The sequence below is a fragment of the Zalophus californianus genome, chromosome 1 (assembly GCF_009762305.2).
Source record: "Zalophus californianus isolate mZalCal1 chromosome 1, mZalCal1.pri.v2, whole genome shotgun sequence".
NCBI lineage: Eukaryota > Metazoa > Chordata > Mammalia > Carnivora > Otariidae > Zalophus > Zalophus californianus.
In genome coordinates this window covers 134,226,034-134,240,169 of record NC_045595.1, presented here as the reverse complement: position 1 = coordinate 134,240,169, position 14,136 = coordinate 134,226,034, and the positions used below count along the sequence as shown (strand labels likewise).

General features: G+C 38.9%; 1 long non-coding RNA gene and 2 other non-coding genes across 4 annotated transcripts; all 3 read right to left on the bottom strand.

Annotated features, from left to right (window-relative positions):
• Nucleotides 1–471: 471 nt before the first annotated feature.
• LOC113918587 lies at nucleotides 472–12,319 on the bottom strand. Of its 2 annotated transcripts, XR_003518619.2 has the most exons (5): nucleotides 12,072–12,319; nucleotides 5,061–5,228; nucleotides 3,796–3,919; nucleotides 2,745–2,826; nucleotides 472–955 (listed from the first exon to the last, which is right to left on the bottom strand). It is a non-coding gene; the product is annotated as an uncharacterized LOC113918587 (long non-coding RNA). The 2 variants fall into 2 exon arrangements; XR_003518618.2 differs by lacking the exon at nucleotides 5,061–5,228.
• On the bottom strand, nucleotides 3,104–3,234 carry LOC113919092. Its single transcript, XR_003518824.1, has one exon. It is a non-coding gene; the product is annotated as a small nucleolar RNA SNORA63 (small nucleolar RNA).
• On the bottom strand, nucleotides 3,565–3,743 carry LOC113919131. Its single transcript, XR_003518858.2, has one exon. It is a non-coding gene; the product is annotated as a small nucleolar RNA SNORA81 (small nucleolar RNA).
• Nucleotides 12,320–14,136: the final 1,817 nt, after the last annotated feature.

Here is a 14,136-nt window from a genome sequence, read left to right as displayed (position 1 = left end):
GAATTATGGCAAAAAGTATAATTCTTTAAGGAATAAGGACCAAACAACTTTAAAGAAAAATATTCTTTATTATAACGTATTGAGTATTCAATATGCAATATGGCAATTTTTCTGGGATTCAGCCGTAGGATATGATTGTTCCTGGTGCTTAGCAAAAGGCTCCGGTGCAGGGCACCTGGGTGGCTCAGTCTCTTGAGTGTCTGACTTCAGCTCAGGTCATGATTTCGGGGTCCTGAGATCGAGCCCCGTGTCGGGCTCTGTGCTCAGTGGGGAATCTGCTTCTCCCCAGAGCATGAGCTCTCTCTCTCAAATAAATAAATAAAATCTTAAAAAAAAAGGCTCCAGTGCACACTTATCACTAATAAAATGTTTTACTGAATAAAAACACAATACCAAACAAAAAGAATTCAAATACTTAAAAAAAATCATTTTCAAGTTTGTTCTATTCAGTCTAATGACCACACAATAAAAGTAGATACACTAGTTTAATAGAATTGGCTCCTTTTATACAGCACATATTGTCCAGTCCACAAGTATAGTGTTAGATGACAGAGAACACTCAATATAAAACAATTTTCACAGAACTAGGAAATAAACTTCTAAGAATGATTTTTACAATCCCACCTTTCATATCCAACTTCAGTATTCTAATTCTAAAGACGATAAAGCCAATGACCTTCCTCATATGAGCTCATGAGTAAGAGTAGCATTCTATCAAAATTCTGTATTTCTGATCTGTTATGAGCTTTGAGACAAGCTTCAAATATTCCCAAATAAAAGAGCCCAATGCACGTTGTTATCACCTAGTCCACAAGAGCGAGTGCTGTAAGCCACATTCATTGGCATTTCCTCCACTGTGGTGTTGTAGAAAGTCTCAATGTCATGAAGAATCTGCTCGTCTTCTTCAATGTTTATGGCCACAGCTTTGCTCCCAAATCAACCTCCACTGCCAATTCTGAACAACAACAAAAAATTATTAATCAGAATATTGCTTATAAAGACGACAGGAACTACTAACAATATGAGCTACTTGTTAAGCATCAGTGGCTGTTATTTGCCAGGATTATATGTAAAGTGCTTCTAACTAGATGCTAATCGCAATATCTAGAGAAAAAGAAAAGGTTTCTTTTGTAGTTAGTGCAAAAGGATTCCTTTGGCTGCAAAATCAGATTCTATTAGGCATCTTAAGCATTATTATTTATAAAGCAGATGGCAGTACTGTGTTTGTGGTAGTGAAATTAAAGCCCCAAGAGGGCCATCCAAGAGCAGTTGTTGGCCTGGGACAGATGTAAACACCAGGGCCTAAACACAAAGAACAATTACATAATTCATTTTGACACACTTTTGGAACTACCAACTGCAAATATAAACTCTAGAATGTTGGCTATTATCTGGACTACGTTGTCCAATGTAATAGCCACTAGCCACACGTGGATAGTGAAATTAAAATTAAATAAAATAGAAAACACAGTTAATCAGTTGCATTAACCACATTTCAATAGCCACATGGCGGCCCGTCACTTCTTTGTTGGGCAGCACGGATATAGAATATTTCTATCACTGCAGAAAGTTCTATTGGACAGACTTGGTTTAGGACTTAAAACTTTTTACAGTGTGTGTGTGTAAGGAAGCTCCAAATATCTGTTATGGTAACCCATATTGATCACTGCTTTCTGCTCAGTTCACCTCATACACTATAACACAAGGGGCTGGGATATATTTACCACTGCAGCTCTCTACTAAAACAGATAATATGGCCAATCAAAAATGTCTTGGCTGGAGCAATTTAAAAGATCAAATGAGCAGGACAAGAGAAAAACAAATATGGAAAAACTGACTCACTCTTAATCCAAACAATATGCTATTTCACTCATGAAACCATGTCCTAAATCAGGCCAATGCCATTTCGGAATGCTGCCTCATCACCTATTTGTGTTGACTACTGTATTTCTTGAAACAGTTCTTTTTACATTAGTAGCAAGACATAATTCAATTTATTTAGTAATAAAACCACTATACCCAAGCCAGGGTCAATGTAAATTTCTACCAGAAAATACTAACAAAATCCTAATTATAGAAGAATCATCAAGGAAGCATGAGATACGAATAACAGGACAAAAAAAAAAAAAAAAAAGACTCATGTGTAAGCTAAGGCAACCAGATCTAACAGGATTATTGATTTTTCCTTTGAATATCAATTGTACAAAATCCAAAGTCTGGGCTACATTTCACATTTGTTCTACTATGTTCTGATCAACCATGAATCTTCCCAAGTAGAATTTAAATACATCTTATCACGTCACTGGGTGATAAGATTATTTTCCTCATTCATATACCTGATTTTAAAGGTTGTCTGGCTAACAAAATCACACTTTGACAACAGCACATACATTTATTTCACCGGAATAAAAGCAAATACTCAATGAAGATGACAAATAGTCAGCTGAGAATATAGTTTTCACAAGTAGTGGGCAGCTCATAGTTTATAACCATAGATACTAGTTGTTTATAAAAATCATGAGCCCGAGATTATGATAGTAGATATTCAAATTCTGATTCAAAAAGCACCTGCTGTACATCTTTCAGGCCTTAAAACAGTCATGAACCACACATAAATCACAGAGCTCATTGTGGAGTGTGGTCTTCATTCCCTCACACAGCTAGAGCTGACCAAGACTGCTAAAAATCTTCCCCTCAACACCAACTGTGGTAGATAAATACAATTAAATAAAGAATTTAAATACCAGTAGGTTGGTAGTAATCAAAATGTGGTTTATCCCTTATATGAATTCCTTCTTGATAATGTCTCTTTCTTTCTGTCACCACCTGCAAAATATGAATAAGCCTTAATCTCAAGAGTCATCCATCAAGTCAGTGTTTATTTTTTTAAAGATTTTATTTATTTATTTGACAGAGAGGGACACAGCGAGAAAGGGAACACAAGCAAGGGGAGTGGGAAAGGGAGAAGCAGGCTTCCCGCTGAGCAGGGAGCCTGACGCGGGGCTTGATCCCAGGACCCTGGTATCATGACCTGAGCTGAAGGCAGATGCTTAATGACCGAGCCACCCAGGCGTCCCTCAAGTCAGTGTTTTACTTGGTAAACATGTCTGAGACCATGCATCCCTGGCTGCTAAGCACCATGGCGGACAGGGCTAGAAAGGTAACAGCTTTATTTTGAGCAGGGGGCAAAGACAAGGCAGCACTTTACAGCTACATTGTAACTAGATCCTGCATCAGTTTATTAAGGAAATAATTAGATGTTAACACTGTCTTAACTAACAATACTAGGGAAGAACTACTCTTATCACATCAGATACTGAAATTCCTGGCATGTGTTTGCTCAGAAGCCAGTTTACCCTTGCGCTGTGTTCCGAAAAAGAACAGCATGTGTGGTCTGTCATTTGACACAAGGAACATACAATTTTCTTCCCTCCAGTATTTCAGAAAGGAAAATGATAATTCCTAACAGAGTCAGAATAAAAAACCATTTGATTTCTAACTCTCATCCTATCATTGGAAGGGACCAGTTAGAAATTCATTCTATTAATTCTGCCTAAATACAGATATTATCGTCCCAAATCTTAGAACAAAGTATGCTGGACTTAAGAAAGAGGTTCATCTCAGTTTTTCTACTATCTGGTATAGTTATTTTTCTTCTTGTGTTTACTTTGCTGGCTTTATTACAAATATGAAGGCATGATACTAGTTTCTGCAATTTTAGTACACAGCTTAAGTAAGAAGGTAAAAAAAAATTCTGGCCATAATTTTTATGTGTACCAACAAAAAAAAATTTACCCTTTTCAAAAATATTATAAAATATTGACCGTTTCATAGGTCAATTCTTCCTTCTTCATCAGAATTTGAACTTCTTTATAACTTCCAACATATTGATTGACATTAAGGCAGAAAGCAACCCAACCTTAAAAAAAAATAAAGAGAGACGACTAATTATGTTGACATATCAATTAAGTAGATATAACAGTTTTCATAATAATAATAGAGGAATAATGTTTGAGACCAAGCGTCCCTGTCTTACTATAGAATTGAGCTAGACAGAGATTGTAGGAAACAGTTGCTTTCAGCAGGGGGAAGGACAATATAGCACTTCACAGCTATACTGTAACAAGTAACCCAACCCGCCAGCTATAGATGAATCATGTGCACACCTGAATACTTGTATTTACTTTCTAGTAGGTCTTGTGGATTTGACCTTTAATCCCTGGACTGAGCATTTTTATCTGCTTCATCCAAAACAAGCATCTGGATCCATTTTGGAAAGTTAAAAGAAAAGTCTTACTTAAGTGTGGGTTGTGCATGGAGACTTCCTTCCAAAGACTATAAAGTATGGAAGAGGGGTGTGAGCAGAGTAACTTTACCTGAAGAAACCTAACAAACACAACCTCAGCCAGGGGACCAAGGTCAACATCAACAGAATAATCTTTAATATAATGAGATGAAAATGGCACTTTTCCTCTGTGGTCTCCCCCCCCCACCCAAAACCCCCATAACCTGTCTAATCTTGAGAAAAACATCAAATTCCAATACAAGGACATCCTACTAAATATTTGACCAATAATTTCTGACTCCTAAAAACTGTCAAGGTCATCAAAAACAGGGAAAATTTAAGAAACTATCATAGCCAAGAGGAGCTTAAGGAGACATGACAATTAAATGTAATGGGGTATCCTGGGTGGGATCCTGGAACAGAAAGAGGACATTAGGTAAAAACTAAGAAAATCAGAGTAAATTCTGGACTTCAGTTCATAATATTGTATCAAGGTTGGTTGGTTCATTAATTTTAACAAATGTACCATATTACTGCAAGATGTTAATAATATGGGAAACTGGTGAAGGTATATGGAAATTTTCTGAACTACCTTCTCAATTTTTCTGTGAATCTAAAACTGTTCTAAAATATAAAGTTTATTAAAGGAAAGTCTTAGTATCATGTCTAGATATTCATGCATGGCAATTGGCTTAAACAGGCTAATTATTTTCTCTCCCATACGTCAAATATCACTAGTTTAAAAATGCCCTCTGAAAAATATGGTGATACTTACAAAGATATCTTGTATTTAACATATTGAATGCTCTCCCTGCAATACCAACAACTATAAGTGCTATTTCAGCTTGTATGCTGTGTGTTTCATTTTGAACACCATTTCCACAATGCAGTCATAACAAGTTGTTTCCATATGGTAGTCAAGTGCCAGGATTGCTGTTTGGATCTAAAAGTCAAAGCTTAAATTATTATGTTGTAGAAAAACAGGTTCTACCAAGCAATTTCTGAAGCACACAGCTAAATGCTGAACTGCTCATATTTAGTTTCAGATTCTGGTCCACAAACAGCTTTTAAGCAGTGATTCTTTTAACACTGAATCACTTCTAAGCTTACAGAATTATCAAACTGCTTCATGATAAAATCCCTTTCAGTGTCTCATTTTTAATTAGATTTTTGTGCCTTTACAAACTTGGGATCCTCAGCTTCCTAGAGATACCAGTTAGATAATCAAAGAACCCAGACAAACATTTCCTGCATTATTCTTCTATGTGCAGGACATGTAAGTAGGGAAACAAGTTCTGTTTTTGCCTATAAGTAGGCAAATTGTTCTGTTATGTATTCACTGATTATCACTACTTTAAAACTAAAGGGGTTGGGGGGATGGGGTAACTAACTGGGTGATGGACACTGGGGAGGGTATGTGTTGTAATGAGCACTGGGTATTATATAACACTGATGAATCACAGACCTGTACCCCTGAAACAAATAATACATTATATGTTAATAAAAAAATTAAAAAAACCAAAATCTTTCCAATAGGAAACTATGACATACAGCCTTGATCTTCATAAAGCCTACAGCTTTAAGAAAATCTCCCATAGCTAATAGCAGTGAGTTTTGAAAACAGATAGCATGCAACAGATATGTCACAAACTATGAAGAGTCCCAACTAATTACAGATCATTGCAGTTTTCATGCTGCAAAATTGCATTTAGACTTAACAATAACACAAAAGGCATGGATTCTGTTACCTTAAAGAAAAGAAAGCTTTATTTTCTCAGTCTAGTGAGATAGAGCCCTGCAAACCATATCTGCAAACCTAGTTCCTGTTTAATTTGAAATAAAAACTCTATGCTTGTATATGGACAATAATTAAAAAGAAGGTTCTGGAAGGTTCTTTACACCAAATCTTAAGCTATTCTTCACTTTTGTAAAACCTTAAGTATCTAAGGATTTACGTTCCCCTGGCAGACAGCCATTAAGCAATGACTGAGGGTACAGATGTAAATACACTTGTGCTGACCTCTGCATTGACTACACTGATCTCAGAGTTCTTCTGTGGGATTGAGCCACCTCCAGGGCGACATGCTTGACAGTGCAGCCTGCCCAGCCTCCTGATACGATGCACTGAGACAGACACATCACTTCTGTGCGGTTCTTCCCCAAATGGATAGTCTGAATCTATGTGTGAAGAAGTATTGGAAAAACAACAACAACAATGGAGGGATGTTCTATAAAAAACCTGGCCTCCATTCTCAATGATTGGCACCATCCTCTACTCATGTATTTTTAGTACATGAAGAGATCTCTATTATGGATACACTCACGAATGCCAAAAATCACTTCATCATCTAACCTATTAAAAATCATGGAAGACAAAAACTGAGGAGCTGTTCCAGAATGAAGGAGGCCAAAGAGACTTAACAATTAAATCCAACATGTGATGCTGTATGCGGTTCTGGACCAGTAAACCATTTTTTTTCCTTTTCTTTTTTTTTTTTTGGTAAAACGTTCATTAGTTGGACAATTGGTGAAATCTGAATAACAATATTGCATCTCTGTTATTTTTTGATTTTGATAATTGTGTTATGATGTAAGACAATGCTCTTGTTTCTAGATAACACATGCTGAAATATTAAGGGGTAAAGAGGCATAATGTCAGTAACTTACTGCCAAATGCTTCAGAAAAACATTATGTGAGTATATGATATGTGCAATCGTATTTATATGCAGAGAATAAAATAAATGTGTTATGAATAGTAACATTTAAGAAATCTAGGTAAAGAATATTGGAATTCTTTGTCCACTTTTATAACTTTTCTATGTCCAAAAACATTTCAAATTAGTTATTAAAAATTCAAAATACAAATATCAAGCCTACTAACATTTATAATTTATAGAAGAGAAACAAGAGAGGTCTTAAACTGGCAGCTCCTTTGTCTTGTTTTGCAGTGTTTTAAATCTGAATTAGATGCTTTCTGAGGAAATTTCATATGCAGATCCAAATTTCCACCTTCACTTGAAAAATCAGTAGATTGTAACCTTGTGCCTTATCCTCTGGTGGCAACTAGCGAGTGGCCACCTGCTTTAGATGGGCATATGCACTGCACGTCACTGGGTCTCTACCTCTCCTTATTTTTCTTACAACTTTTTTACTCACTTATGTCACTGGGCCAGCCCCCTGCAGACATTTGAGTGTGAGGCCTTTGATTTATCCAGGAGCTCCAGCTCTGCTAAATTTAAGTGATTTAATCTGAAGCTGTATCTATGCCAATTATTAATTTTAAAAAGAGGAAGGTAAAGTGAAAAGTTTGTTCCAGCCCAAGAATCTCTTGTGAGAAATATGTAGATATGTTTTCATTTACTAGAAGATGAGAGATGACACAAAAGGCACTTAGTCAGAATTTATTAAATGAATCTGGAAATTAACAATTTTAAATATAAAAGGGTTGACTAGGTGAGATTTTTTTTCCCTTGTGCTCCAAAGATCAAAATTAACCTGGGGAAAAATTATGAGGGCTATTTGGGAAAGCACATATTTTGGCTCTGTTTAGAGGGAAGAACTTTCTAATGGACAGCCGACTGAAACTATATTAAGCTACTTTCAGGAGGTGATGGATTTCCAGCTTCCTGAAGTGTTAGAAAGAGGTTGGGCAACAATTTAGTGAGGATGCTAAATGGTGGGATTGGGGGCTGCAACACATGTACGAGGCAGCCAGGATGAGTACCTGTCATTGAGTTGACAGGGACTCAATGTGCTCAGATCCATGATTCTATGGGGTGCTTAAGTCTCTAGGTAAACCAACACTTCCATCAGAGGATGGTGAAGAGAAGAGGAAATAACTCAACAATAAATCATGGGAACTCAAGGGCATCTGAGTCTCCAGGGTGTGAGTTAGAAGGAGAAACCATGAGCCAGCCAGCCAGTGTCTGCTGGGGCCATTGCTCTATCTCTAGTCCCAGTGTCCAAGGAAGTGGCTACAGATATGGAGGATGCAGCCTAGTGAACCATGAGGAGGAGTGAGCAAAATACATTGGAAGGCATCAGCACAGGGTACAGGAAAACCTAGTGTGTGGGTGAGACCCATTTTTATAACATTAGGGGAATAGTTAAGTTATTTTTAGCCTTTATGAATGCAAAGCTCTACTTGGTAATAAAACACATTTGTAGAAAATGCTGTCGAAGACAGAAAAGCAGGTTTAAATGAGGCTTCACAAAAACATGATAACTGAGGAAACAGAAAAGCACTCTATGCCTTATGTCATGTCTGAATTTTGAAAGCACTGGTCCCAGCTTTCTCCTTGAGGATGAAACCCAGAGCTTCCCAGCAGAAAATTTCTCCAGCTGAAGCCCTCAGAGGGGAAATTGATCATTGTGTTGCTGAACGATTGTGTGTGTGTGACTTCCAGCCTCAAACTCTGGGTGGCCTGACAGGTGGAGTAAGGAGCCAGTGTAATGTGCAGTCCCACAGTCTAGGAAGAGGAAGGACAACATAGTCCCTAGTGAATGGGACAATATCCCATTTTTAGGAAAAATGCTTTAGCCTGTGCTCTACTAAACTACCATGGGACTATGGGACTCCAAACTGAACTATGATATGACAAGGACAACATTGGTGGTGGGATGGAAACACTAATGTTTGCTGGCAGGAAGCTCAGAACTCAGGTATTCTATTTCCTCCCTAACACTGAGATCATTTGCTGAGGATGGCTTGTAAGGGATGTCAGAGGTTTGCAAAGAGTGAAGAGAATCTGAAAAAGCAATTGCATAAATTGAAAGAATGAGGTGCTGAATGCCCAGGTGAAGTTGACTACCAAGAATTTCTTTTAGTATCAAGTGTTCTCAGTGCACAAGTTTCTCCAGCTCTTCTAGGAAGCTTGATGCAGGAAGAAGACAAAGAGTTGGATTCATTCATGGTTGCAGTTTTCTCTGGTGGACAAATAGCTAGTAATAACTGACAGCATGTATAACCCTCGGGGGTGCGGAATCAAGTTTTTGTTAGGATTTTACAAATAATCAAGGATCAGATATGATAAGCAACTTGTTTATAATCACTTGGGTAGTAAACAGTAGTTGCTAAGATTAGAACTTCAATCTTCATAATTCCACATTCCTCCTTAGGTAATGGAACGGTTTTGTAGGTTTTTGAAGAAAAACTGCAAAAAATTCCCAAGAGGAATTTTAGGGAATAGTCTGCAAGTAAACTATTTTGTTTTGTTTTGTTTTGTTTTAGAGAGAGAGTGCAAGAGAGAGCAGGCATGTGGAGGGGAGAGGGGGACCGGAGGGAGAGGGAGAGGGAGAGAGAATCTTATGCAGGCTCCACGCTCAGCAGCAGAGCCCTCTGCAGGGCTAGATCTCACAACCCTGAGATATAACCTGAGCCGAAATCAAGAGTCGGACCTTAACCAACTGAGTCACCCGGGTGCCGCTGCAAGTAAATTATTTTAATACTGTAAACACTAAGAAAATAAAACAATATGCAAAGAAATATAAAATTCTACAAGGCTTGGGGTGCCTGGGTGGCTCAGGTCATGATCCCAGGATATCTGAGTTTCAGTGAAAAGAAATGTACTGTTCAATAACGGTTAAAACAAGTATTTTTGAGGGGTGCCTGGGTGGCTCATTCATTAAGCGTCTGCCTTCGACTCAGGTCATGATCCCAGGGTCCCGGGATCAAGCCCCACATCAGACTCCTTGCTTAGCGGGACATTTCTTTTCACTGAAACTCAGATATCCATAATATTTTTAATTGCTTGGCTTTTTAAAACTTAAAATAAAAATTTAAAAATTAAATATTAATTATAGAATCATTTAGTATGTCAAAGAGTCACAGTTACTAAAGGTCAAATGTAATAGCTAATAGCTAAAATTTATAGCTGAAAATTAAAATTAAAATTAATTTTGATGTCCTAGGCACTTGCCAATCCTATGAAGTGGATACAATTATCATCTTTATTTATTTTTATTTTTATTTTTAAAGATTTTTTTTTTTGAGACAGAGAGAATGAGAGAGAGAGAGAGAGCACACGAGAGGGGGGAGGGTCAGAGGGAGAAGCAGACTCTCTGCCGAGCAGGGAGCCCGATGAGGGACTCGATCCAGGGACTCCTGGATCATGACCTGAGCCGAAGGCAGTCGCTTAACCAACTGAGCCACCCAGGCGCCCTATTTTTATTTTTTTAAAAGGTTTTATTTATTTATTTGACAGAGAGACACAGCGAGAAAGGGAACACAAGCAGGGGGAGTGGGGGAGGGAGAAGCAGGCTTCCTGCTGAGCAGAGAGCCTGATGCGGGGCTCAATCCCAGAACTGTGGGATCCCGAAGGCTTAACGACAGAGCCCCCCAGGCGCCCCTATTATCTTTATTTTAAAGAAGAGGAGGGCACCTGGGTGGCTCAGTTGGTTAAGCGACTGCCTTCGGCTCAGGTCATGATCCTGGAGTCCCGGGATCGAGTCCCACATCGGGCTCCCTGCTCGGCAAGGAGTCTGCCTCTCCCTCTGACCCTCTTCCCTCTCGTGCTCTCTATCGCTCTCATTCTCTCTCTCTCAAATAAATAAATAAATCTTTAAAAAAAAAATAAAGAAGAGGAAACTGAGACCCAGAGATATTATGTAACTTGCCTACTGCCATCAAAGTGGTGGAACTAGGCTTTGAACCCAGGTGTGTTTCATTCCAGAATTTGAGCTCTTAGCCTCTATAGGATATACTGCCTTCATAGTGATGTATGGATCTCCTGCAATACATATGAATATAACCTTGTCTGCTGACATCAAAGCCAAATGATATGACATTGTTTATTAATTATAAAATATACTTTCATCATCAAAGAGCTATATTCCTTGACAGTTTAATACAGTTATTTCTTCCCTAAAATATAAAGTAAATGTTATAGAGCAGAACTAACTCTCCAGCCCTCTGAAAGGTAAGTTTGCTTTTGTTAACTGGATTTATTCCAACAATAGGAAAGAACTCCCCAGGAGTCTTCTCCTGATGAAGGACAGCAGAACTGAAATGGGTTTTTAAGGTATTCTGGCCTCATTACCCACTAGTTGCATAACGTTGGGCTAGTCTCTTCGGGTTTCATCAGAACATGGATTACAACACTCCCCACATAGGGACTGCTGTGTCCCTAAGCAGGCTGTAAATGGTTAGGAGGTGTACAAGTGTTATTCTAGACTAGGGTTGCCAGATAAAAAACAACACAACCAGTTCGATTTCAGACAAATAACAAATAATGTTTTATATTTAAATTTCTCTTTATATTGGGGACATATTTATACTCAAAAATTATTGTTTATCTGAAATTTAAATTTAACTAGCATCTTGTATTTTTTTTAAAAAAACGATTTTATTTATTTGAGAGAGAGCGCGCGTGAGCAAGAGCACACGCTGGGGGAGGGGCAGAGGGAGAGAGAGGGAGGGCAGACTCCCCGCTGAGCAGGGAGCCCAAGGCGGGGCTCCATCCCCAGACCCTGGATCATGACCTGAGCGAAAGGCAGACGCTTAACCGACTAAGCAACCCAGGCCCCCCTCCTCTTGTATTTCTATTGCCAAATCTGGCAACTCTATGGCGAGGGGAGCATGGAGAATGGCAAGCCCAGCTCCACTGTCCTCCACCTCCCCGCCCCCCACTAGAGAAACTGAGGCAAAAGGCGGGCTGAAGGGTGAACGTAGGGAGGGGAAAGAAAGGGAAGGGCTGGGTGTAAAACGACTCCCTTTCGGGGGTGGGACTGAAAGCAGAATCCCGGGTCTCGCAGATTCTGTCCTCTGGTCCTCCTCCCCCTCCTCACCTCTCTGCGCTGGCAGGCCAAACATCCTCCGCCCCTGAGCCGGACCGCAACCGTTACCTCGGCGGCAGCAGCGGGCTCGGGAGGCGCTCCCACCGGTTCCTCTCAGTCGCCATCAGCAACACCGAGTCCACAGAGGCCGCCACCACGTCCCGGGAGCCCGTTTGCTTGTTGATGTGCGACTGCGTTTCAGATGTTACCCAAATCATTCCTCCATTCCGTCTGGAAGTCTGTTGTCCTCCTCTGGCCACCGTCCAGGTCGGAAGCAAGAACTAGACCAATCCAAGCAAGGAATTCGGGGAGGGGGGCGTCACCGCTAAAGCCAATCAAAGAACAGAGTTGAGCTTCAGTGGTCACAATTGGCCAATCGGTTTCCTCCGCCCTTTAAGTTGTCTGCCCGCTGGGGAGGCGTAGGCTCTGTCCTCAGCCTCCTTAGGCCCTTCGATGTCGGTTAGGTGTGTCCTCCTGTGGTCTGTGGGCTTTTCTATCTCGTGGGCTCTAGGGCTAGGAACCCTTCGTGACCTTTAATTTTTAGAGGCTCTGAGGGGAAGAAGGGAAGGGAGCTGTCTTAGAATATAAAGGGATGTGGGCTAAGAAGAATACAAAGTTTTATGTTTTCAAGAACGTGAAAAACATATATTGAGAAAGTCCTTAATCATCTCAAAACCGAAATTACACAATTTTTAAATAGACTTGATTTTTTTCTATAAGGGTATTTAAAAAAATTGAGATATAAATGACATATCACATTGTTTAGGGTGTACAATGTGTTGATTTGACACATTTATATATTGCAATATGATTACCACCATAGCGTCAGCTAACACCTCTATCAAGTCACATAATTATTTTTTGCGCATAATGAGATCATTTAAGATCTAATCTCTTAGCAACTTTGAGGTATATAATACGGTGTTGTTAACTGTAGCCACTATGCTGGGCATTAGGTCTCTAGAACTTATTCATTTTCTAGTTGCAAGTCTGTAGACTTTTTTACAGCAGTTTTAGGTTCATAGCAAAATTGAGCAGAAGATACTGAAGTTTCCCATGTACCCCCAACCCCCACCCATGCACAGCCTTCCCCATTATCAACATCCCCCACTGGAGTGATACATTTGTTACAATAGATGAACCTAAAGTGACACATCATTATCACTGAAAGTCTATAGTTTATGTTTGAGTTCATTCTTGGTGTAATTTTATGAGTTCAGACTAAGTTTTAACGATGTATATTCACAATTGTAATATCTTGAAGAGTAGTTTTACTGCCCTAAAAATCCTCTGTGCTCTGCCTATTCATTCCTCTCTTCCCATAACCCCTGGCAACCACTGATCTTTTTAAATGTGTCTATAGTTTTGCCTTTTCCAGAATGTCATATAGTTGGAATCATACAGTAGCTGTTTACTGCTTTCACTAAGTAATCACTTCTTTCAGATTACTTTTTCACATAGCAATATGTATTTAAGTTTCCTCCATGTCTTTTCATGGCTTGGTAGCTCATTTCTTTCTAGTGCTGAATAATATTCCATTGTCTTGATGTACCACAGTTTACTTATCCATTCACCTACTGAAGGGCATATTGGTTGCTTCCAATTTTGGCAATTATGAATATAACTGCTATAAACACCCATGTGGTGGGTTGTGTGGAAGGATATAAGAAGCAATTCATAAATTAGAAAATAGAAATGGGAATACTAATAAATATATGAAAAATAAAAATAGAAAAGACAGCTAGACAGAGGAAGTACAATCAAAATAATAAGGGGAAATAATTACAGAAGCAAAAATTTAATAGAATTGTATGGGATCACATTACTCACGTCTGTGTAATACATTTGAAAACCCAGATGAAACAGATGAAATTTCAAGAAAATATAATTTATCAAAACATCCTGGAAAAGATAGAAATTCTAAGTAGACAGTTTACCATAAAATAGATGTTGCCAGAGAACTGTATTTTCCCACAACTCCAGCCACAAAAGCACCAGGACTATATTATTTCATAGGAAAATTCTACTGAGAAACTTTAAGGAACAGATGACTTGGTTGCTATTGATTCTATCCTGG